We start from the raw sequence: 25,891 nt of genomic DNA, 5'->3' as shown, positions 1-25,891 counted from the left end.
TGAAGATATAATTTATAAAACACACAAAAAAATAAGGTTGAAAAGATAATGGACAGGTAGAATGTAAAATATTTACTTTATCTACATAAGGATTGAGCAGTCATTAAGTTTTGAACAAAAATTAAAGTAAGTGTTCCACATGAGTTCATTAGAATGATAAAAAACTGATGTTGCCTTAGTAATACTTGAATTTGATGATATGAATGTTTGCAAACCCCCGGACAACTACCCCCGGGACAACTAACCCCCGAGGACAATTACCCCCCGAGGACAATTACCCCCGAGGTCAATTACCCCCTGGACAATTATTACCCCCAGAAAAGCCCCCCTTCTCTCCAGCATCAATGTTAGAATTAAGCGGGACCCATTGTAAGTTTTGGTCGGTGGCACAGGTTTTCGAAATATTTTCTACTTTATCTTACGTTAATAACTTTGTCTTTCTCTTTTATATTGCTCTTTTTCCTGTGAAAATGATGACAACTTTCTTATTCCTCTTCCTAAGCGCAATATGAAACATATGAAACTGTGATATTGTCGATATTCTTTTCTGAAAAGGGACAATTTAGTCATTAAGAATTCATAATAATAATTAAACTTATATCGCGCCAAATCCACTCTGTAGAGTGCTCAAGGCGCTTTTTAGGAAATTATAAAAGAAATTAAGAAGAATTGAAGAGAAATGTTTTAAGGTAATGTTTGAAAGTTTCAGAGGTCAAGCACTGTTTGATGTTTTCAGGGAGGCTATTCCATAACTTAGAGGATGAGTAAACAAATGATCCCCCCCCCCCAGGTTTTTGAAACTTTGGGGGTAACAAGATAATTGGAAAAGGAGGAACGTAAGGATCTTGAAGGGGTATAACTTTTGATCAGTGAAATGAGGTACTGGGGAGAAGAGCCATGGACACAGTGAAAAGTTAACAAAATCTTGAACATAATACGTTGTTTTACAGGGAGCCAATGCAAGGAATCATGAATATTTTATCATCATATTTATTAATGTAATAAGCCTAATGTGTGAGTGAAATGTGTTCACACTGAGGCCTGAAAACTGGATATATCATGAATAGGATTTGTGAGTTGATATATTTCTAACAAAAATGCGAGCGCAAATCGTGAAACGAAATTTTTGGTAAACTGTCATAAAACGGGGGTTTAAGTAGTTATATAATTTGGCAATTCAAATAATGCGAGCGCATAGCGCAAGCTGCAAGTTATATTCACACCATAAAACGGACATTATACAGAGCACTTAAAAAATCAGTTTGTAAATCAAACAAAATAATGTCCGAGCTGAAATATGCTTTGTATAGCGACTTCAAAACTTAATATTTTAAGCTACATATCAGCCTATTTAGCAAGATATGTTTCTTATCGAACAGGCTATCCGAGCGCGAAGCGCGAGCGAAAAATTTAATGTAGTGACATGAAATATATTTTTTAATCATTTTCCAAGTCTTCCCCTGACCTTTTTTTTTTCACTCGTCTCCCTCTTATTTTACCTCTTCTCTTTCCTCCTTTCTTTCCCCTTTTTTTTCTTTCCCCCTTTTTTTTCAATTTTTTTGGCTCCGCCAAGGGGGGGGGGGGGTGTTGCACCCACAAATGTAATAACGCCTACAAATGTAATAATTCCCCCCCCCCCCCCCCCCAAATGTAATAATGCACTTTACCCACAAATGTAATAATTTTGGATCGCCCACAAATGTAATAAATTTGAAGGGATTTTTGGCGAATCCGTTCTAAACTAAAATCCTACAGTAATGCGTTCATATAGCACAAAAGTGCAGTCTTGTTTCCAGACCCAATTAATTCAAAAATTATAACATAAGTCCAAACTCTTTTCTCCAGACCCAGTTGAATAAAACTGGTGGAATTAATGTCTTTGTTGTTTTAACTTATATGGCGCGTATCGTGAATATATGCGCTAAGAGTAAATTGAGAATCAAGCATAGTCTTTTCTCCAGACCCTGTTACTTAAAAATAAAAACTAAAACCGTATAGTAATGCGTTCATATAGCACAAAAGTGCAGTCTTTTTCCAGACCCGGTTAATTAAAAAATTATAATATAAGTCCAAAGTCTTTTTTCCAGACCCGGTTGTTTCAAAATTTATAATATAAGTCCATAGTCTTTTTTCCAGACCCGGTTGTTTCAAAAATTATAATATAAGTTCAAACTAAGATACGATCATGATATTCCAGTGGAATAATAATAATAATGAGAATCGAGCTTAGTCTTTTCTCCAGACCCAGTTGATTAAAACTGGTGGAATTAATGTCTTTGTTGTTTTAACTTATATGGCGCGTATTGTGAATATATGCGCGAAGAGTAAATTGAGAATCAAGCATAGTCTTTTCTCCAGACCCTGTTACTTAAAAATAAAAACTAAAACCCTATAGTAATGCGTTCATATAGCACAAAAGTGCAGTCTTTTTCCAGACCCGGTTAATTAAAAAATTATAGTATAAGTCCAAAGTCTTTTTTCCAGACCCGGTTGTTTCAAAATTTATAATATAAGTCCAAAGTCTTTTTCCAGACCCGGTTATTTAAAAAATTATAACATAAGTCCAAACCAAGATACCATAATGATATTCCAGTGGAATAAAAATGAAAATCGAGCTTAGTCTTTTCTCCAAACCCTGTTATTCCAAAATTATAAATAACAATACAACAACCACAAATACAGTATAATTTTATTAATGCTGGATAACATGGACATATATTTTAACGTAAGACCCTATCATATTCTTATTCTTGTGGAATAACACGAGTTTAAAAACGTACTCTTTCCTCCAGACCTGGTTATTTAAAAAATGAATTAAAAAACTTCAAGTCTAAGACCAATCTTCAAAAGTGACACCCAGTAAATATATGTCTTTACCCCACACCCAGATTTTTTTTTAAATAATACTAAGACCCCTACAAAACATTGTAATAATGTATGGGTAAAGCAAACATCCTTTCTCCAGACTTGGGTATTACTAGTATTTGAAAAAAATAAAATAGCTTTTACAAATATTCTAAAACGAATAACCAATAATCTAATTACTGTGGAATAACATGAAGATCGATTGTACACTTTCCTCCAGACACAGTTATTTCAAGAATAAAAAAGCAATAAAACCAACCCCCAACAACGAATCTAAGAACCAACAATCCTCCAAATTAAGACCATGTAGAAAAGCAAGTTTAGAGTGTTGTCTTTATTCCAGACCCAGTCATTTAAAAAATAATTTAAACAATCTTAAAAACATAAGACTTTTTCATATTCTTATTCCTGTGGAATAACACGAGAATTATGCTTAGTCTTTCGTCTAGATCTGGTTATTTAAAAGATAAACAAATATTTAAAAAAAAAATTAAAGCTAAGACCAATCTTCAAAATTAAACCCAGTTAAAATGCTTGGGTTTAGAGTGTTGTCTTTACCCCACACCCAGTTCTCTTAAAAATACAAATTAAGCAAAACATTAATCTTAAAACTTAGACCCCAGCATCTTCCAAACTATAAAAACCCTGTGATAATGCATACCACAAAAACGACAAATTAATCATAGGCGTAAATATTCATATATGAGTGATACGTGCCTTAAAACCCAAGATAACAACAACAAAGTTATTCTACATCAATGATATTGTGGGGTCTTTGTTAATATTGTTTGTTTGTTTTTATTGTTTCGTATAATTTCCTATTTTGAAATAACTGGTTCTGGAGCAAAGACTACACCATATTTCCATGCTATTCAATGTTGATAAGATTGCAGGGTCTTTGTTTTGTTGTTGTTGTGTTTTTAATGATTTTTATAACTTGGTCTGGAGGAAAGACTAAGCTAAACTATGTTATTCAACATTAAGAAGAATTAATTTTGCGATCTTTATTTGGAAGATTGTTTAAATGTTTTATATAACCGGGTCTGGAGAAAAAACACTGACTTTGCGCTATTTGAACGCATTACTATAGGGTTTTAGTTTAGAACAGATTCGCCAAAAATTCGCCAAAAATCGCCAAAACCCCTTCAAATCTGTGGGTAAAGTCATTATTATATTATTACATTTGTGGGCGATCAAGGATTATTACATTTGTGGGTAAAGGGTTTTAGTTTTTAGTTTTAAGTAACCGAGTCTGGAGAAAAGACTACGCTTAATGCTCAATTTACTCTTAGCGCATATATTCATGATACACGCCGTATAAGTTAAAACAACAACAAAGACAGTTATTCCACCAGTTTTAATTACTGGGTCTGGAGAAAAGACTAAGCTCGATTCTTATTTTTATTCCACTGGAATATCATTATCGTATCTTAGTTTGGACTTATATTATATAAATTTTTATATAACCGGGTCTGGAAAAAAGACTATGGACTTATATTATAATTTTTGAAACAACCGGGTCTGGAAAAAAGATTTTGTACTTTTGTGCTATATGAACGCATTACTATAGGGTTTTAATTTTTAGTTACCGGGTCTGGAGAAAAGACTATGCTTGATTCTCAATTTACTCTTAGCGCATATATTCACAATACACGCCGCGGAAGTTAAAACAACATGAAAGACATTAATTCCACCAGTTTTAATTAACTGGGTCTGGAGAAAAGACTAAGCTCGATTCTCATTTTTATTCCACTGGAATATCATTATCGTATCTTAGTTTGAACTTATATTATAATTCATAAAATAACCGGGTCTGAACAAAAAGACTGGACTTATATTATAATTTTTGAAACAACCGGGTCTGGAAAAAAGACTGGCCTTATATTTTAATTTTTGAAAAAACCGGATCTTGATAAAAGACTTTGGACTTATATTTTAATTTTTGAATTAACCGGGTCTGGAAACGAGACTTTGCACTTTTGTGCTATATGAACGCATTACTGTAGGATTTTTTTAAAATCCCTTCAAATTTATTACATTTATGGGTAAAGTCATTATTACATTTGTGGGCGATCAAAAATTATTACATTTGTGGGTAAATTGCATTATTACATTTGTGGGTGAAATTATTACATTTGTGGGTAAAGTGTTATTACACTTGTGGGCGTTATTACATTTGTGGGCGTTAATACATTTGTGGGAGATTATTACATTTGTGGGTGTAACAGGGAAGGGGCGGGCCCCTCTGGCCCCCCTGGATCCGCCTATGGATGGAGCTCACTTTTACAGCTTTCTTACGGCGTTCGTTTGATTCCAAGATACTCGTGAATGCCTTGAGTACTTTTTACGTCAAACGTACGACCGATGACTCTGTGCACTCCCTTTGTCTAGGGGGTTATTGTCCTCGGGGGGGGGGGGGGTAATTGTCCTCGGGGGTAATTGTTCTCAGGGGGTAATTGTCCGGGGGTAATTGTTCGAAGGGGTAGTTGTCCCGGGGGGGTAATTGATCGGGGGGTAATTGTCCGGGGGGGTAATTGTCCGGGGGTAATTGTCCGGGGGGTAGTTGTCCGGGGGGTAATTGTCCTCGGGGGTAATTTCCTCAGGGGGTAATTTCCTCAGGGGGTAATTGTCTGGGGGGTAATTATCCGGGGGTAGTTGTCCGGGGGTAATTGTCCGGGGGGTAGTTGTCCTGATCCCGTTTGTTGCTAAATGCATAAATTACATCTTAAAGCATTACCATGGCAATAAATTGACATTTAAGTTACAAAAAAAGTAACATGGCAAACAAATAATGGACAAGTGGAAAATACAATAAAATTAATTCAATATGCATAAGGTTTGACCTAATCTTTTAAGTTTTTACAAAAGTTGCAGTAAGTGTTCTGCATGATTTCATTGGGATGATGAAACTAACTGTTTTGGTAACGCTTAACGTAATGTAATGATAAATGTTGAAAAATGGCCCCAGAAAAGTACACATTTTGAAAATAAAATGTTTATTTTCTTTCCTCTTACCCTGCTGAACACAAATATGTACCCGTTGCTAAATGATAAGCACTAATCTTATTTCATTATACCATGGCATCGAAATAAGGATTAAGGCCTACAAAAATCATATCAGACTTACTTATTGAGCTCAAATAAATTCCCAAAACACTAATTTTAATGCTGGCTAATTTCTTCCAAAGTATTCGCAGCCGGCCCTTTTAAAGAAAGCGTCTTTGGGTGATTTGTGCTTTAAAGCTGTTATATCAATATCATATCAATATAATACAGTGCGTATAAAAAAAAGTTTACACTTTGAAAAAGCCCTGGGAGTTAAAAAATATACATGTGGATAATTTTTTCACATATAATCTTGGGTTGGGGTCTGATCTATCCAATGAAAATAAAAGTTTTGACAGAATGTTACACTTGAGTCAGTACTGTCGATTTTTTTAAGCCTCGCAGAAATCTGTTTGCGCAGAATTGCTCGTTTTCACGCTGTATCAAGGGGAAAAGGTGAAATCAAACTTACCCTGTGAAACATTTCTCATATATTTCCCTTGCACTTTTAGTCAATTGAAATAAAACGTATACATTCAAGCATTTTGTAACACTTTTGCCACCCAAATTGAAATTTCAACACTTAGTAAGCACAACCTTTACCCTTTTCGTGCCAGCTGGATCTCAGGACATAACTAAATCTGAAAAAAAGTATATACCAGATATCTCCAGCATTTTTTCATTAAGTTTTTATAATTTAAAGTGGGTTTACATTTATTTTTTAATTTAATACTTGTTTTTTCACACTTTTCCAAGCTTGACAATGATTTAACAAAGTGAAAACCAAGCCTAAGCCATTTCATGTAAATCACAGCTCAGTGTAAAGCAAATATCGTCACGATGGACTCGGTTTGTGGGGAGTGGGGTGGGGCGCAATGAACTCTTCAAAGTGTTGTAGGCAAGAGAACAAGTTAAAAAAAGGCAAAAGATATTATTCGCATAACTATTTCAAAGTTCTGCGCAAATCATTTTTCACTAACTTTTCACAAGTAAGTGGTGCTCACTCAAGCGGAAATATTTTTCGACAGTTATATCGTCATTTGCTCAAATGGATCTGTACCAATGTTAAAATGTGAAAAATCTTCAGGATAATACAAATGTATAATATAAACTATTTTTTCAAGCATTTTTTTCATACGCACTGTATCGGGGTTAATAAATCAAAATTTTAAGTCTATTCGAGGAGTTGACATGATCTTGACCTCCTAATCAAAGCTTTTGCCATTAAAATATCAAGAATGGCAGCCAGTGGCCATTTTGACCAGCGGCGTCCAGATGGGGGCGCTCCCCAAAAATAATCATTACGAAGAAGAAAAAAGACAAAAGGAAAGAGAGATGGATGAAAAATGATTATTTCACGAATACTTTACCAAAAAATCTTTTACTAAATTTCGAATTTTTTTTCTCTCTCACTGGGCTTGCCGACAACTAAAAAATAATCATAATAACTATACAATAAACATTGCCCGATACGTCATATCTGGCCCACTCAAAAATTACACTACTGATTTTGACGAAGAAAATTTCGAAATACTGTGATAATTTTTAAAGTAATACATAAATCTATTCAACATGAAGGGTATATAATTCACTGATCATTTTACATGATTAATAGGATGGTCAATATACGATCAAAAATACCCTTACTGGTTGAAAAGAATGTAAGCACTCCAGGATGCCTTGAAAATCCAAGATGGCGCCCTAACTGGCTACCATAGGCTAAAAATCCACAATTCATCCATTACTTGATAAAATGGCTTTAATTTGGTTTCTATTCGTTTGTTTTAAGGATCAAGTATAGTAGATTGGGCCAAGTTACAGGGACAGCCAGTCGTCTGGTATGTCCAAAAATCCGAGATGGCTTCCAAAGATTGAATCTAAAATGGTTGAAAGCGTACATAGATCATTTCATATCGGCCTATGGGATGTTATTTTGGTGCCGGGTAAAAATGGCAAAGGTGAAAATGGCAGAGGTCAAAATGGCAGAGGTCAAAAGGTAATAATGTCAGAGGTAAATATGGCAGAGGTAAATATGGCAGAGGTAAAAATGGCAGAGGTAAAAGTGGCAGAGGTAAAAGTGGCAGAGGTAAAAGTGGCAGAGGTAAAAGTGGCAGAGGTAAAAGTGGCAGAGGTAAAAATAGCAGAGGTAAATAATAGCAGAGGTAATAATGGCAGAGGCAAAAATGAGAGGTAAAGATCATGACATGCTACATCAACAAGGAAAAGACAAAGCCTTTCTGGTTAATGTCAGTCATAATTATTGATCAGTGCCCACCTATTGTTCCCGCGTTCGTGCGTACGGTCCTGGGGATTGGTATAAATAGACTACGTTATCAGATAATTTTCGTCACTTGATAAAGAGTTGCAGCGGCATTCGAAAGCTTGTGAACTTGTAAGCTAGTGAACACTTTTTGCGAGAGTGATCACGAATTTTCTAAAAAGCTAGTGAACACTTTTTGCGAGAGTGATCATGAATTTCCTTGTTGACCATAGTAGATTGCGAGACAAATGAATACCCTCTAGCGATTATTTCAGTCCGCAATAATGAACCTATTTGGTATTAGATGTTATTTGGTTGCCATGGCAACGGCTTCAGATGTTATTTGTATATTAACAGCAATCATATCCATTAGCATCCTAAAATTGGGGGAAATGAAAGAAAAATCAGATTCTACAGTTTTTTTAATCAAAACTGGTACTTTTCTTTGGTAAATGAGCCTTTGCTATGGCAACAGGCCATTTGCAACATTAATATTTATGATTGATTTCAAGTATTACCAAGGCAACATCAATGTTTATCATTCTTATTAGTTCATGCAGAACACTGTATTTTCTCCCCAAATTAAACTAGTAGGTCAAAACTTATGCATGTAAATTAAGTTAATTTTTATTGTATTTCCACCTCTCTATAATCTCGTCATCCATGTTTTTTTCTTTTTAATTAGATGTTATTAGGTTGCCATGGTTATGGCTTAAGAAGTTATAGTTATTCATTTAGCCACAAACATATATTCGTTTAGCATCATAAAATTAGGGAAAATGGAATGATGATCACTTTCTACATTTTTATCAATATTTTACTTTTCTGGGGAAAACAAGCCGTTGCCATTGCAACGGGCCTTCTGCAACATTGATATCTTTTAATTTCATTCAAGCATTACCAAGACAACGTAATTTTTTATCTTTATAAAGAAGTCCTGCAAGAACACTTACTGTATATTTTGTTCAATATTGGGGTCAAAACTTAGGCAAATTAGATTGTCAATTCCAATTGTATTATCCACCCGTTCATTGTCTTGTCAATCATGTTATTTTCGTAAATTAGATATGTTATTTGGTTGCCATGGCAATGGTTTGAGATGTTATTTATACATTTAGCAACCAAAATATCAGTTTAGCACTGTAAAAGTAAGGGAATTTAAAGATAAATCATATTCTACAAAGTTTTTTATCAAAATGTTTACTTTTCTAGGGAAAAACAAGTCGTTGCCATGGCAGCGGACCAATTGGAACTATCTTGGTGATCTTGAATATTTCTAAATTTCATATGTATTAAATTGGGAGCTTGAAAATGATCTTTTCATCAGGATCTATATCATGTTTATTTACCATTACTTGGGAACGTATGTTACTTTGGAGAAATTAATCTGTTGCCATATCAACGACCGAAAATGGCATTAATTAATTTACCTCCCATCTTTGAAATAAATTTTACTTGTGAAAGTTTAATGCTTTAGTCAAAATTTTCACAATTGTGATTTTTAGAGCTTATCCGCTCTACTATAAGCTCTATTTATCATTTTAAGCTCTATCCATTCCATCTTTTCATTCTTTAGAGCCCCTATATAGTTCAGGATAGAAGAGGCATAACCTTGTTTTTTCATATATACAATATTTTTTCATGGTTTCTTGTCAATTCGAGGGTGCTTAATACGAATCTGTATGATGCCACTCGTGTAACCTTGAGCATTTTCCGCAAATTGGCAAAATCCAATATGGCCGCCAAAATATGTAAATTACCCATGAAAATCATAAAATTGCCAGTAGATTGGCTATAAAATGTAATTGTGTTGCAGGAGTGAAATACTCTCTGAAATGTTTTTTGAAAAAAATATTTATTTTCTTGATATTCAAATGGCCGCCATATACCCTATTATGTACAATATGAGTAGGGAAGACTTATTTTTACAAAAATGATCCCTAAACTGCAAGTAATTGTGATCTATGGACGAAGTAATGTATGAAAATCATTAAGTGCGTATAAAAAACGGGACAGTTTAGAAAAGTCTATCAAAATTTTGTTTCAAATTATGATGTCTATATTTTGATGTTAATAGATGCTCTGATGTATTATCTTTCTAATCCTTTTTTTTTAAATAGTTTCGTTCATGCTTGAGCGAACACAAAACATTTTTGTGAGGGGTTCAAAAAAAGGCTTGCGCCAAATGCCAGAAAATTAGAAAATATTGATTATCAGACTTCTTGCTAGTTCTTATTCAATTTGCTCTCATTTCTTTATTTCTACATCAATTATGTTCATACTTGGTAAATATTATCATTGGATAATTTTACATATTTGTCCATGAGGATAATGAGGTCGATGGTCCTCTAAGGGTCAAAAGGTCAAATGATTTATCACCTTAATTACACCATATATGATAAATCTCGTTAGAAACCATGGTTTTAGACAATATTTCACTCTTACATCACAATTATAATGCAATACTTATAGTCAAGCAAAGCCAAATTCTGTCAAAATTATATGTATGGCAGCTATTTTGAATATCAAAGTACAGCATTTATTTCCTCCATGACCAACATGTGATGTATTTATTTAGAAATCATATTTAAGGCATTATTCTTACTCGTACACCACAGTTACACGCATATTTTATGATTCCACCTGAAAATAAGATTTGCTAAACGCATTTAACATAATTTAGTTAGGACTTGTAGCGGCTATTTTGAATGTCAAAATACAGTATTTATCACTTACATGGCAGAAGAAATGCTATATTTCATAAAAATCATACTTTCAAATAATATTTTACTCATACAAAAGGATTATATGGATTTCATAGTCAAGCAATCCAAATTCTTACAAAATTGTAGATAATACTGTTAGGGCATATAGGGGGCATTTTGAATTTAACAATACTGCATTTATCTCATGCATGACAAAATAAATGATATGTTTAGAAAACATGTTTTCAGACAATATTGCATTTTATGTTATTATTCTTGTGAAAATTAGTTTCTCTATTCGCATTGTATATAATGTATAATGGGCCTATGGCGGCCATTTTGAATTTCAAAATACAGCATTTATCACATAAATTGCATCTTAAATATATTTAATTAAAATTGTGTTTTTAGCCAGTATTCCTCTCGCTTATCTTAATAATATGCATTTCGTACGCACTCTTGTCCTCATTAACATTATACATAATATTGTCAGGGTGTTTGGTGGCTTTTTGAATACTTAAATACTTCATTTATTACATACATGACATAACAAATGATACATTTCGTTAGCAATCGTGTTTTCATCTATTAGTTCACCAAAAAAATCACAATTACTTGCATTTAGTGCTCACTTTTGTGAAAATTATTTTCCCCCATTCATATTGTACATAATGTTGAATACAGCGGTCTGTGGCTGCCATTTTAAACATCAAGAAAAATCATTTTTCCAGAGAGTATTTCACTCCTCCAACACTATTACATACATTTTATAGCCAATCTGCTGGCAGTTTTATGATTTTCATGGGTAATTTCCATATTTTGGCGGCCATATTGAATTTTGCCACTTTGCGGAATATGCTCAAGGTTACACGAGTGGCATGATTTAGATTCGTGCACCCTCGGATTGATAAGAAATCATAAAAAAATGTTGTACTTATGAAAAAAAAAAAGGTTTGGTCAATTTTCTATTATCTAAAGTTCTATCTTTTTTTTAAAAAGCTCTATTCTTTCCATTTTTAAAGCCCTACATATTTATTAATTTCAAGTTCTATCAAATCCATTCTTTACAGCTATTCAGTTCTTTAACGCTCCATCTATTCCATTCTTCCAAGCTCTATCAATTCATTCTTTTAAGCTCTATCCACTTTTTAAAGCTCTATCCGTCCCATTCTTTAAGCTCTATCTATTATATTCTTTAAGCTCTATCCATTTAGCTCTTTAAAGCTCCTCTATCGAATCAGCATTTTAAAGTTCTTTCCTTGTCATTATTTACAGCACTTTCCATTCCATTCTTCCAAGCTCTGTCCATTATTTAAAGCTCTATCCGTTCCATTATTTAAGCTCTGTCGATTCTATTCTATAAAGCAACAATCCATTCTTTTAAAGTTCTATTCATTCATGAAGCTCTTTCCATTCCATTCTTTGAATCTTCATCCATCCAATCTTTAAAGCTCCATTCACTCCATTATTTAAAACTCTATCCATTCCATTCTTTAAAGCTCTTTTCATTCCATTCTTTAAATCTTTCTCCAACGATCCATTCTTTTAAAGTTCTATTCATTCATGAAGCTCTTTCCATTCCATTCTTTGAATCTTCATCCATCCAATCTTTAAAGCTCTATTCACTCCATTATTTAAAACTCTATCCATTCCATTCTTTAAAGGTATTGTTTAACTTTGTGAGCAGCCAATTTAAAAAATTCTCAAACCAAGATGAAACATGTGTACAAGTGCATGTATTAGAACTCATAAACCCTGAAAACAACCATTATTAAGAATGAAAAGCGAAAACTACAAGGCAAACCCTGATTTTGTAAATAAATAGTACACATAAGTGTATGGGATGAAATTAAGATGTTGTTTCCGCTCACTTTATATTTCGATTTTCAGACGCGATTTTTTTCTGGGTTTCATTTTTGTAACATATCACAGACACAGGTGACAAGTGTGACTTTCTAGCTCAGATTTTTTAAAAGTCAAACTAATGTTAACTAATCACTTTAAAGCACTATTCATTCCATTCTTTCAGCTCTCCATTCCATTATTTAAAGTTCTATGCGTTCATTAAAGCTCTATCCATTCCACTCTTTAAGCCATTCATTCCATTCTTTGAATCTCTATCCATTCCATTTTTTAAAGCTGTTTCCATTCCATTCTTTAAAGCTCTCTCCATTTAGCTCTTTAGAGTCCTATCCATTCCTTAAGCTCTATCCACTCCATCCTTTAAAAGCTCTCTCCATTCACTTCGTTAAAGCTCTATCCATTCCGTTCTTTAAAGCTCTATCCACTCCTTTCTTGAAATCTCTATCCATAACATTCTTTAAAGTGATTGGTTCGACTTTTAACAAATCTGAGCTAGAAGGTCACACTTGTCACTTGTGTCTGTTATATGTCACAAAAATGAAGCCCAGAAAAAATTGCGTTCGAAAATAATAATTTAGTGCTTCAAAAATTGAAATATAAAGTGACCGAAAACACCATCTTAATTTCATCCCTCACACTTATGTGTATAAGACGCCTATTTACAAAATCGGGGTTTGCCTTGTAGTTTTAGCTTTTCATTCTCAATAATGGTCGTTTTCAGGGTTTATTCTAATACATGCACTTGTACACATGTTTCATCTTGGTTTGAGAATTTTTTAAGTCGGCTGCTCACAAAGTAAAACAATACCTTTAAACGTCTATCCCTTCCATTCTTTAAAGTTCTATCCCTTCCATTCTTTAAAGCTCTATCCATTCAATTCTTTAAAGCTCTTTTCATTCCATTCTTTAAATCTTTCTCCAACGATCCATTCTTTTAAAGTTCTATTCATTCATGAAGCTCTTTCCATTCCATTCTTTGAATCTTCATCCATCCAATCTTTAAAGCTCTATTCACTCCATTATTTAAAACTCTATCCATTCCATTCTTTAAAGGTATTGTTTAACTTTGTGAGCAGCCAATTTAAAAAATTCTCAAACCAAGATGAAACATGTGTACAAGTGCATGTATTAGAACTAATAAACCCTGAAAACAACCATTATTAAGAATGAAAAGCGAAAACTACAAGGCAAACCCCGATTTTGTAAATAAATAGTACACATAAGTGTATGGGATGAAATTAAGATGTTGTTTCCGCTCACTTTATATTTCGATTTTCAGACGCGATTTTTTTCTGGGTTTCATTTTTGTAACATATCACAGACACAGGTGACAAGTGTGACTTTCTAGCTCAGATTTTTTAAAAGTCAAACTAATGTTAACTAATCACTTTAAAGCACTATTCATTCCATTCTTTCAGCTCTCCATTCCATTATTTAAAGTTCTATGCGTTCATTAAAGCTCTATCCATTCCACTCTTTAAGCCATTCATTCCATTCTTTGAATCTCTATCCATTCCATTTTTTAAAGCTGTTTCCATTCCATTCTTTAAAGCTCTCTCCATTTAGCTCTTTAGAGTCCTATCCATTCCTTAAGCTCTATCCACTCCATCCTTTAAAAGCTCTCTCCATTCACTTCGTTAAAGCTCTATCCATTCCGTTCTTTAAAGCTCTATCCACTCCTTTCTTGAAATCTCTATCCATAACATTCTTTAAAGTGATTGGTTCGACTTTTAACAAATCTGAGCTAGAAGGTCACACTTGTCACTTGTGTCTGTTATATGTCACAAAAATGAAGCCCAGAAAAAATTGCGTTCGAAAATAATAATTTAGTGCTTCAAAAATTGAAATATAAAGTGACCGAAAACACCATCTTAATTTCATCCCTCACACTTATGTGTATAAGACGCCTATTTACAAAATCGGGGTTTGCCTTGTAGTTTTAGCTTTTCATTCTCAATAATGGTCGTTTTCAGGGTTTATTCTAATACATGCACTTGTACACATGTTTCATCTTGGTTTGAGAATTTTTTAAATCGGCTGCTCACAAAGTAAAACAATACCTTTAAACGTCTATCCATTATCCCTTCCATTCTTTAAAGTTCTATCCCTTCAATTCTTTAAAGCTCTATCCATTCAATTCTTTAAAGCTCTTTTCATTCCATTCTTTAAATCTTTCTCCAACGATCCATTCTTTTAAAGTTCTATTCATTCATGAAGCTCTTTCCATTCCATTCTTTGAATCTTCATCCATCCAATCTTTAAAGCTCTATTCACTCCATTATTTAAAACTCTATCCAATTCCATTCTTTAAAGGTATTGTTTAACTTTGTGAGCAGCCAATTTAAAAAATTCTCAAACCAAGATGAAACATGTGTACAAGTGCATGTATTAGAACTAATAAACCCTGAAAACAACCATTATTAAGAATGAAAAGCGAAAACTACAAGGCAAACCCTGATTTTGTAAATAAATAGTACACATAAGTGTATGGGATGAAATTAAGATGGTGTTTCCGCTCACTTTATATTTCGATTTTCAGACGCGATTTTTTCTGGGTTTCATTTTTGTAACATATCACAGACACAGGTGACAAGTGTGACTTTCTAGCTCAGATTTTTTAAAGTCAAACTAATGTTAACTAATCACTTTAAAGCACTATTCATTCCATTCTTTCAGCTCTCCATTCCATTATTTAAAGTTCTATGCGTTCATTAAAGCTCTATCCATTCCACTCTTTAAGCCATTCATTCCATTCTTTGAATCTCTATCCATTCCATTTTTTAAAGCTGTTTCCATTCCATTCTTTAAAGCTCTCTCCATTTAGTTCTTTAGAGTTCTATCCATTTCTTAAGCTCTATCCACTCCATCCTTTAAAAGCTCTCTCCATTCACTTCGTTAAAGCTCTTTCCATTCCGTTCTTTAAAGCTCTATCCACTCCATTCTTGAAATCTCTATCCATAACATCCTTTAAAGTGGTTGGTTCGACTTTTAACAAATCTGAGCTAGAAGGTCACACTTGTCACTTGTGTCTGTTATATGTCACAAAAATGAGGCCCAGAAAAAATTGCGTTCGAAAATAATAATTTAGTGCTTCAAAAATTGAAATATAAAGTGACCGAAAACACCATCTTAATTTCATCCCTCACACTTATGTGTATAAGACGCCTATTTACAAAATCGGGGTTTGCCTTGTAGTTTTAGCTTTTCATTCTCAATAATGGTCGTTTTCAGGGTTTATTCTAATACATGCACTTGTACACATGTTTCATCTTGGTTTGAGAATTAGTTAAATCGGCTGCTCACAAAGTAAAACAATACCTTTAAACGTCTATCCATTATCCCTTCCATTCTTTAAAGCTCTATCCATTCAATTCTTTAAAGCTCTTTTCATTCCATTCTTTAAATCTTTCTCCAACAATCCATTCTTTTAAAGTTCTATTCATTCATGAAGCTCTTTCCATTCCATTCTTTGAATCTTCATCCATCCAATCTTTAAAGCTCTATTCACTCCATTATTTAAAACTCTTATCCATTCCATTCTTTAAAGGTATTGTTTAACTTTGTGAGCAGCCAATTTAAAAAATTCGCAAACCAAGATGAAACGTGTACAAGTTTCAACAAGTATTAGAACTAATAAAACCTGAAAACATCCATTATTGAGAATGAAAAGCGAAAACTACAAGGCAAACCCCGATTTTGTAAATAAATAGTACACATAAGTGTATGGGATGAAATTAAGATGGTGTTTCCGCTCACTTTATATTTCGATTTTCAGACGCGATTTTTTCTGGGTTTCATTTTTGTAACATATCACAGACACAGGTGACAAGTGTGACTTTCTAGCTCAGATTTTTTAAAGTCAAACTAATGTTAACTAATCACTTTAAAGCACTATTCATTCCATTCTTTCAGCTCTCCATTCCATTATTTAAAGTTCTATGCGTTCATTAAAGCTCTATCCATTCCACTCTTTAAGCCATTCATTCCATTCTTTGAATCTCTATCCATTCCATTTTTTAAAGCTGTTTCCATTCCATTCTTTAAAGCTCTCTCCATTTAGCTCTTTAGAGTCCTATCCATTCCTTAAGCTCTATCCACTCCATCCTTTAAAAGCTCTCTCCGTTCACTTCGTTAAAGCTCTATCCATTCCGTTCTTTAAAGCTCTATCCACTCCTTTCTTGAAATCTCTATCCATAACATTCTTTAAAGTGATTGGTTCGACTTTTAACAAATCTGAGCTAGAAGGTCACACTTGTCACTTGTGTCTGTTATATGTCACAAAAATGAAGCCCAGAAAAAATTGCGTTCGAAAATAATAATTTAGTGCTTCAAAAATTGAAATATAAAGTGACCGAAAACACCATCTTAATTTCATCCCTCACACTTATGTGTATAAGACGCCTATTTACAAAATCGGGGTTTGCCTTGTAGTTTTAGCTTTTCATTCTCAAAAATGGTCGTTTTCAGGGTTTATTCTAATACATGCACTTGTACACATGTTTCATCTTGGTTTGAGAATTTTTTAAATCGGCTGCTCACAAAGTAAAACAATACCTTTAAACGTCTATCCATTATCCCTTCCATTCTTTAAAGTTCTATCCCTTCCATTCTTTAAAGCTCTATCCATTCAATTCTTTAAAGCTCTTTTCATTCCATTCTTTAAATCTTTCTCCAACGATCCATTCTTTTAAAGTTCTATTCATTCATGAAGCTCTTTCCATTCCATTCTTTGAATCTTCATCCATCCAATCTTTAAAGCTCTATTCACTCCATTATTTAAAACTCTATCCATTCCATTCTTTAAAGGTATTGTTTAACTTTGTGAGCAGCCAATTTAAAAAATTCTCAAACCAAGATGAAACATGTGTACAAGTGCATGTATTAGAACTAATAAACCCTGAAAACAACCATTATTAAGAATGAAAAGCGAAAACTACAAGGCAAACCCTGATTTTGTAAATAAATAGTACACATAAGTGTATGGGATGAAATTAAGATGGTGTTTCCGCTCACTTTATATTTCGATTTTCAGACGCGATTTTTTCTGGGTTTCATTTTTGTAACATATCACAGACACAGGTGACAAGTGTGACTTTCTAGCTCAGATTTTTTAAAGTCAAACTAATGTTAACTAATCACTTTAAAGCACTATTCATTCCATTCTTTCAGCTCTCCATTCCATTATTTAAAGTTCTATGCGTTCATTAAAGCTCTATCCATTCCACTCTTTAAGCCATTCATTCCATTCTTTGAATCTCTATCCATTCCATTTTTAAAAGCTGTTTTCATTCCATTCTTTAAAGCTCTCTCCATTTAGTTCTTTAGAGTTCTATCCATTTCTTAAGCTCTATCCACTCCATCCTTTAAAAGCTCTCTCCATTCACTTCGTTAAAGCTCTTTCCATTCCGTTCTTTAAAGCTCTATCCACTCCATTCTTGAAATCTCTATCCATAACATCCTTTAAAGTGGTTGGTTCGACTTTTAACAAATCTGAGCTAGAAGGTCACACTTGTCACTTGTGTCTGTTATATGTCACAAAAATGAGGCCCAGAAAAAATTGCGTTCGAAAATAATAATTTAGTGCTTCAAAAATTGAAATATAAAGTGACCGAAAACACCATCTTAATTTCATCCCTCACACTTATGTGTATAAGACGCCTATTTACAAAATCGGGGTTTGCCTTGTAGTTTTAGCTTTTCATTCTCAATAATGGTCGTTTTCAGGGTTTATTCTAATACATGCACTTGTACACATGTTTCATCTTGGTTTGAGAATTTGTTAAATCGGCTGCTCACAAAGTAAAACAATACCTTTAAACGTCTATCCATTATCCCTTCCATTCTTTAAAGCTCTATCCATTCAATTCTTTAAAGCTCTTTTCATTCCATTCTTTAAATCTTTCTCCAACAATCCATTCTTTTAAAGTTCTATTCATTCATGAAGCTCTTTCCATTCCATTCTTTGAATCTTCATCCATCCAATCTTTAAAGCTCTATTCACTCCATTATTTAAAACTCTTATCCATTCCATTCTTTAAAGGTATTGTTTAACTTTGTGAGCAGCCAATTTAAAAAATTCGCAAACCAAGATGAAACGTGTACAAGTTTCAACAAGTATTAGAACTAATAAAACCTGAAAACATCCATTATTGAGAATGAAAAGCGAAAACTACAAGGCAAACCCCGATTTTGTAAATAAATAGTACACATAAGTGTATGGGATGAAATTAAGATGGTGTTTCCGCTCACTTTATATTTCGATTTTCAGACGCGATTTTTTCTGGGTTTCATTTTTGTAACATATCACAGACACAGGTGACAAGTGTGACTTTCTAGCTCAGATTTTTTAAAAGTCAAACTAATGTTAACTAATCACTTTAAAGCACTATCCATTCCATTCTTAAAGCTCTATCCATTCAATTCTTTAAAGCTCATTTCATTCCATTCTTTAAATCTTTCTCCAACAATCCATTCTTTTAAAGTTCTATTCATTCATGAAGCTCTTTCCATTCCATTCTTTGAATCTTCATCCATCCAATCTTTAAAGCTCTATTCACTCCATTATTTAAAACTCTATCAATTCCATTCTTTAAAGTTATTGTTTAACTTTGTGAGCAGCCAATTAAAAAAATTCGCAAACCAAGATGAAACATGTGTACAAGTGCATGTATTAGAACTAATTAACCCTGAAAACAACCATTGTTGAGAATGAAAAGCGAAAACTACAAGGCAAACCCCGATTTTGTAAATAAATAGTACACATAAGTGTGACTTTCTAGCTCAGATTTTTTAAAATTCAAACTAATGTTAACTAATCACTTTAAAGCACTATTCATTCCATTCTTTCAGCTCTCCATTCCATTAATTAAAGTTCTATGTGTTCATTAAAGCTCTATCCATTCCACTCTTTAAGCCATTCATTCCATTCTTTGAATCTCTATCCATTCCATTTTTAAAAGCTGTTTCCATTCCATTCTTTAAAGCTCTCTCCATTTAGTTCTTTAGAGTTCTATCCATTCCTTAAGCTCTATCCACTCCATCCTTTAAAAGGTCTCTCCATTCATGAAATATAAAGTGACCGAAAACACCATCTTAATTTCATCCCTCACACTTATGTGTATAAGACGCCTATTTACAAAATCGGGGTTTGCCTTGTAGTTTTAGCTTTTCATTCTCAATAATGGTCGTTTTCAGGGTTTATTCTAATACATGCACTTGTACACATGTTTCATCTTGGTTTGAGAATTTTTTAAATCGGCTGCTCATAAAGTAAAACAATACCTTTAAACGTCTATCCATTATCCATTCAATTCTTTAAAGCTCTTTTCATTCCATTCTTTAAATCTTTCTCCAACAATCCATTCTTTTAAAGTTCTATTCATTCATGAAGCTCTTTCCATTCCATTCTTTGAATCTTCATCCATCCAATCTTTAAAGCTCTATTCACTCCATTATTTAAAACTCTATCCATTCCATTCTTTAAAGGTATTGTTTAACTTTGTGAGCAGCCAATTTAAAAAATTCTCAAACCAAGATGAAACATGTGTACAAGTGCATGTATTAGAACTAATAAACCCTGAAAACAACCATTATTAAGAATGAAAAGCGAAAACTACAAGGCAAACCCCGATTTTGTAAATAAATAGTACACATAAGTGTATGGGATGAAATTAAGATGGTGTTTCCGGTCACTTTATATTTCGATTTTCAGACGCGATTTTTTCTTGGGTTCATTTTTGTAACATATCACAGACACAGGTGACAAAAGTGACTTTCTAGCTCAGTTTTTTTTTAAGTCAAACTAATGTTAACTAATCACTTTAAAGCACTATTCATTCCATTCTTTCAGCTCTCCATTCCATTATTTAAACGTCTATCCATTATTTAATGCTCTATCCCTTCCATTCTTTAAAGCTCTATCCATTCCATTCTTTAAAAATCTATCCATTTATTTATTCAAAGCTCTATCCACTTTAACGCTCTATACATAAAGCTCTCTTAAGCACTGGCAATTCAGTATATCAAAGGTCTATCCAATCCATTCTTTAAAGCTCTATTTTATCAATTTTTTAAAGTACTATTCATTCTTTAAAGCTCTATCCACTCTACTCTTTAAATCTTTATCCAATCCATTCTTTAAAGTTCTATTCATTCATAAAGCTGTTTCCATTCCATTCTGTGAATCTTCATCTATTCCAATCTTTAAAGCTCCATTCAATCCATTATTTAAAAGCTGTTTCCCTTCCATTCTTCAAAGCTCTATCCCTTCAATTCTTTAAAACTCTATCCATTCAATTATTTAAAGGTCTATCAATTATTTAAAGCTCTTTCCATTCCAGTCTTTCAAGCTCTATCCGTTATTTATAGCTCTATCGATTCAGTATTTTAAAGAATCTATCTTTTCCATTCCTTTAACCTCTATCCATTCAGTTCTTTAAAGCCCTATTCGTTCCTTTCTTTAAAGCTCTTTAAAGCTCTATCGATTCAGTATTTTAAAGCTGTATCCATTCCATAATGTACAGCTCTTTTCCATTTCCGTTCAATTAAAGCACTATTCATTTTTTTAAGGTTTATCCATTCCATTCTTTAAAATAAATATATAATATAGGATTTGTATAGCGCACGTTTCCAACTTGCTAGGTGCTTAAGGTGCTACTATATTACCCGACGGTACTTTAAGTGCAGCACAGTATGGATACATTTCTTGCCGAAGGAAAACACGCCATGGCTAGGATTTCGAACCCACGACCCTCTGTTTGAAAAGTCGAGAGTCAGAACCACTAGACCAAGGCGCTTTAAATCTCTTTTCATTCCATTCTTTAAAGCTTTAACCATTCCATTCTTTAAAGCTCTATCCAATCAATTCTTAAAAGTTCTATCAATTCTTTAAAGTTCTACCCATTCCATTCTGTAATACTCTATTCATTCTATTCTTTAAAGCTCTATGCGTTCCATTCTTTAAAGCTATATACATTCAGTTCTTTAAAGCTTCATCCATTCTCTTCTTCTAAGCTCCCTCCATTATTTAAAAAAATCTACCCCTTTCATTCTTAAAGCTCTTTCGAAATCCGTTCTTTAAAGCACTATCCATTCTTTAAAACTCCATCAAATCCATTCTTGAAAGCTCTATCCAATCCAGTCTTAAAAGTTCTATCACTTCTTGAGAGCTCTACCCATTCCATTATTTAAGCTCTATTCATTCTATTCTTTAGATCTCTATTCATTCCAATCTTAAAGCTCTATCCATTCCATTCTTTGAAGCTCTATCCAAATCCATTCTCAAGAGTTCTATCATTTAAAGCTAAATCCATTCTATTTTTCTAAGGCTCCATCCATTATTTAAAGTTTTATTCATTCTTCAAAGCTCTATCCATCATTTAAAGCACTGTGCGCTCCATTCTTTAAAGCCCCATCCATTCCATTCTTCCAAGCTCTAACCATTTTTTAAAGCTCTATCCAGTCCATTCATTAAAGTTCTACACATTCCAATCTTTAAAGCCTTATCCATTCCATTCTTTAAAGTTTTATTCATTCTTAAAGCTCTATCCATTCCATTTTTATAAGTTCTATTTATTCTTTAAAGCACTACCCATTCTGTAAAATTGTATCCATTCTATTCTGTAATGCTCTGTCCAATCCATTTTTCTAAGCTCTATCCTTCATTTAAAAATCTATCACTTCCAATCTTTAAAGCTTTATCCATTCTTTAAAGTTTTATTCATTCTTCAAAGCTCTTTCCATTCTGTAAAACTATTCTTTAAAGCTCTATACACTCCATTCTTGAAAGTCCTATCCATTTCATTCTTTAAACGTCTATCCATTATTTAAAGCACTGTTCATTCCATTCTTTAAAACTCCATCCATTCCATTCTTTCAGCTCTATCCATTTAAAAAAATTCCATTTTTTAAAGCTCTATCGAGTCCATTCATTAAAGCTTGATCCATTCCATTCTTTAAAGCTCTTTCATTTCCATTCCATAAAGCTATAACCATTCAAATATTTTAAAGCTTTATCCATTCCATTCTTTCAAGCTCTATCCATTACTTAGAGCTCTAACTGTTCCATTCTTTAAAGATCTATCCATTTAGCTCTTTAAAGCTCTATCGATTCAGTATTTCAAAGCTCTATCCATTCCATTTTTCACAGCTCCATAGTTCTATCCATTTTTAAAACCTTTGTCTAAAGAGTATACTCTTTAAAGGTCTATCCATCCTGTTTTTTTTCTATCCATTATTTGAAGCTCTATTCATTCCATTCTTTAAATGTCTATCCATTCAATACTTTAAAAAGCTCTATTGTACTGACTTTTTTTAAAGCTATCACCATCCAATTTCATTCTTTAAAGCTCTATCCAAAAACGTGTGTTTGTCTTACTTAAAATTTCCGCCACCCCTGCTTCATGAATATTTAGTGAGCAAGCTAATGATGTTTTGTCAATTCTTTTGTCTTTTTTCCACCAAGAATGAAAAAAAAAAAATTTTGCTGTTTTTTTTCTTTGTGATGTCTTTAATCACAGCATAAGATGTTAAATGCTGGACTGAAATCAAAGCGGAATGATCTGGATGTGCAACAATCCACATCATTCCGCTAGGATTTCAATGTCTCCATCATTGATCTGATCAATGATATCATGACGGTTCTGTTCTTTCACAGTGCATCCTACAGACTGAGCCGTTCCCAAGACTTCCTTGAACTCACGAGCCATGGAACGCTCCCTCGTGATGGCGTCGATGGGGATGTTCCCGCTGTGTGAGATGTTCTTGACCTTCTTTGGCCTGACGGTTCTGAATGGTCAACATGACGGTGATCTTCAGACCCTTCCATTCCACCCACCCACAGCCCTCAGACACACAGTTTTGATTTCATTAGGATCGAATTTGGCAGTCATGATTCTGCAAAGAATGTGGATCTTCAGTTGAAAAATAGGTGAAAGTGTCGGATGAATCCGATTTTGGAAACGACCGAGGAGTTGCACAATCACTTCCTGACGAGTCGAAAAGAGAAAGCATTGCTGACTTATCTATTATTATAGGGGAAAAATATGCACCCAATGTAGGAAAATATGTAATAATTGTGATTTCGTGCACAATGCATATATTTAACATAAGTTGTGGAACCTGACATCATCAGCCCAAATATTCCATATTCATTACTGCGTGTAATTAACTGTTTTCCTATTAAGTTGTCCGATTTTGATTAAACTTTCATCGTTTTTGCTCAATGTATCAGCGTATACAGAGCTGTTTTGCTCAATGTATCAGCGTATACAGAGCTGTTGTCCTCACCACCCTACTGTACGGTTCTGAGTCGTGGGTAACTTACCGCCACCACATGCGACTCCTGGAGCGTTTCCATCAGCGCTGTCTCCGGATCATCCTCAACATTCACTGGACTGACTATGTCACAAATGTTGAGGTCCTTGAACAGGCGGAGATCCCCAGTATCGAGGCCATGCTGCTGAAGACTCAGCTCCGTTGGGCAGGACACATCTCAAGAATGGAAGACCATCGCCTGCCCAAGATAGCCCTGTACGGCGAACTTTCTACTGGCAATCGTGACAGAGGGGCTCCAAAGAAACGCTTCAAGGACATCCTGAAGAAGTCCCTCGGTACATGCCATATCGATCATTGCCAGTGGTCTACTCTGGCTGCTGACCGTGCTAGCTGGCGACATATAGTCCATCAGGCTGCCTCTTCTTTCGAGGAATCCCGAAAAGATCACCTGAGGGAGAAACGTCGCCGCAGAAAGAATCGCGAAGCCTCAGCAGCCACACCAAACGTGACTTTTGACTGCGGCCGCTGTGGCCGGGCCTGTCTATCACGTATTGGCCTTGTGAGTCACATGCGTGCCTGCAGTCGACGTGGACTGCCTTTATAAATCTTCGTTCGCGAAGCAAGCCAAGAACATACTCTATTACCCCATATAAAGCTATTTTAGCACGAAAATATAATTGGTTTGGTATGAACTTTTAAAACTCCAAAGAGTACTACAGGCTGTAAATAATATGATTTTAACAGGTGCAAGTAAAATCATACAAACAAAACACTGAATATCAAATCATAATCTAACAAAGAAATAAAAATATAACATTTCATCTAAGCTTTGCATTAATATAAATGTTATGAATTTAGATTCATAACATTAATATAAATGTTATGAATGTTATGATCATATTCCCAACTATGTCATTTTCCCATGTCATATTCCCAATATGCTTTGTTGTATTTTATTGTATGAAACTGTATTTGTATTTATCAATATTTTGTCCACCAAGAATAAACAAAATTAATTGAAGTAGTCTTTCATTGCCGCATTTTTTTTGTTAACAGGGAGACACATCATGGACACATGTAATGAATTTATTTCCACATTCCAATATTTCCAATAACACTATAATAATGTGAGCATGATATGAAAGATATGACATTATCATTATTTCATGCTGTAAACATAAGATTGTGCACGAGGAATGTCAAGAGACAGCAGAGTAAAAAAACGACAAGCTTGCAAGAATATTCAGAGCTTTCAGCAGAATCGCCTGAGAAACCAAAAATCTAATGAACACAAAGAGAAAACTTAAAGCACAGAAAAGACAACCAAAAAAGAAATGAAATATGATCATCAACTTAACACAATGTGTGGTGGCTAATGCTTAGTCACTCAATGGAGAAATGTGTTATGCAACTAAAAAGTAATATACGGAAGCTGAATGTAGAAATTTGCTTAAAAGGAAATATGATGGAAATTTTGCTTATTGCTGTTTAACATGTAATGTTAATGTCAAAAGAATCACTGAATTATAAGCATTCCTAGAAAGAAGCAAATTTATATAAAAAACGACATTCCTTTGTTATTTTGCAAAAGATTTCAGTTATCTTCTAATGGATACATTTACGAATATGCCCATTGAAACTTACCTGTTCTCTTTATCGAAGGTATTTCAGACATAAATGTTTGGTTCTTTATCAGACCAAATCAGTGGCATTGAGGAAGAACAATGCATGGAGTTCAAATATCTTAACTTAAAATATTTATGTTCACTTGCCATCTTTTAAGTCTGAATGTTCGAGGTCTTAGAAATAAGGAAAAGAGAAATCAAATATTTCTTTGTTTAAACATCAAAGAGCAGACTTTTTTTTCAGGAAACATTTT

At 33.7% G+C, this 25,891-nt stretch overlaps 1 long non-coding RNA gene across 1 annotated transcript in view; it reads left to right on the top strand.

The window, feature by feature from the left end:
* Positions 1-25,337, top strand: part of LOC135155462 (uncharacterized) — a 29,070-nt gene extending 3,733 nt beyond the window's left edge. Inside the window, exon 3 of the long non-coding RNA XR_010294613.1 lies at positions 23,393-25,337. This is a non-coding gene — a long non-coding RNA (uncharacterized LOC135155462). The remainder of the gene's footprint in view (positions 1-23,392) is intronic.
* Positions 25,338-25,891: the final 554 nt, after the last annotated feature.

This window comes from Lytechinus pictus, chromosome 9 (genome assembly GCF_037042905.1).
Source record: "Lytechinus pictus isolate F3 Inbred chromosome 9, Lp3.0, whole genome shotgun sequence".
Taxonomy (NCBI): domain Eukaryota; kingdom Metazoa; phylum Echinodermata; class Echinoidea; order Temnopleuroida; family Toxopneustidae; genus Lytechinus; species Lytechinus pictus.
Note: the sequence above shows the minus strand (reverse complement) of the source record. Positions and strands in the feature narration are given on the sequence as shown.